At 34.3% G+C, this 1,581-nt stretch overlaps 1 pseudogene; it reads right to left on the reverse strand.

Moving 5' to 3' along the window:
- On the reverse strand, nt 1-116 carry LOC111745325 (annotated as a pseudogene).
- Nucleotides 117-1,581: the final 1,465 nt, after the last annotated feature.

The raw sequence follows: 1,581 nt of genomic DNA on the forward strand, positions 1-1,581 counted from the left end.
TGCCTGCATCACCTGGTATTCCAAGGTAGTCTCCCATCTAAGTACTAACCAGGCCCGACACTGCTTAGCTTCCGAGATCAGAGATTGGGCACGTTCAGGGTGGCATGGCCATAGACTCAACACACCACTTATTGAATAGACTGTCATTACCTCATTGTATATTCTTGTGTCTTTTGTCAGATTAAATGACCATATAGGTGTGAGTTTATTTCTGGGCTTTCTATTCTGTTTCATTGATCTATGTGTCTGTTTTTATTCCAGTACCTGCTGTTTTGATTACTATAGCCTTGTAGTATAGTTTGATATCAGGTAGTATGATACTTCCAACTTTGTTCTTCTTTCTCAAGATTGCTGTAGCTATTCAGGGTCTTTTGTGGCTTCATATAACTTTTAGGATTATTTGTTCTAGTTCTGTGAAAAATGCCGCTAAAATTTTGATAGGGATCGCATTGAATCCATAGATTGCTTTGGGTAGTTTGGACATTTTAATGATATTCTTCCTATCTGTGAGCATGATATATACTTCCATTTATTTGTATTTTCTTCGGTTCCTTTCTTCAATGTCTTATAATTTTCTGAGTGCAGGTCTCTTACCTCCTTGGTTAAATTTATTCCTAGGTATCTTTTTTTGATGCAATTATAAATAGGATTGCTTTCTTAATTTCTCTTTCTAATAGTTTCTGATTGTTGTATAAAAATGCAACCAATTTATGGGTATTAATTTTGTATCCTGTTATTGAATTCATTATCAGTTCCAATTTTTTTTTTTTTTGGCAGAGTCTTTAGGGTTTTTTATATGTAGTATCATGTCATCTGCAAATAATGACAGTTTTACTTCTTTCCAGTTTGGATGCCTTTTATTTCTTTTACTTGTCTGATTGCTGTGGCTAAGACTTCCAATATTATGTTGATAAAAGTGGCGAAAGTGAAAATTCTTGTCTTCTTCCTGATCTTAAAGAAAATGGTTTTAGCTTTTCCCCATTGAGTGTGATGTTAGCCGTAGGTTTGTCATATATGGCCTTTATCATGTTGAAGTATGTTCCCTCTATTCCCACTTTGTTGAGAGTTTTTATCATAACTGGGTGCTGGATTTTGTCAATCACTTTTTCTGCATCTATTGATATGATCATCTGATTTTTATCTTTCATTTTGTTTACGTGGTGTATCACAGTAATTGATTCACAGATATTGAATCAACCTTGTATCTCAGGAATAAATCTCACTTGATCTTTTCAATGTATTGCTGAATTCGTTTTGCTAGCATTTTTTTGAAGATTTTTGCATGTATGTTAATCAGGGATATCAGCCTATACTTTTCTTTTCTTGTAATGTCTTTGGTTCTGGAAACAGGGTAATAGTGGCCTCATAAAACGAGCTTGGGAGCCTTCCCTCCTCTTGAATTTTTTGGAATAGTTTGAGAAGGATAGATGTTAGTTCTTCTTTGACTGTGGTAAAATTCACCTATGAAGCCATTCAGTCCTAGACTTTTGTTTATTGGGAGTTTCTGATTACTAATTTGATTTTGTTTGTAGTAACTGGTCTGTTCAGATTTTCTGTTTCTTCTTGATTCAGTCTTGGAAA

This window comes from Pteropus vampyrus, unplaced genomic scaffold (assembly GCF_000151845.1).
Source record: "Pteropus vampyrus isolate Shadow unplaced genomic scaffold, Pvam_2.0 Scaffold151, whole genome shotgun sequence".
NCBI lineage: Eukaryota > Metazoa > Chordata > Mammalia > Chiroptera > Pteropodidae > Pteropus > Pteropus vampyrus.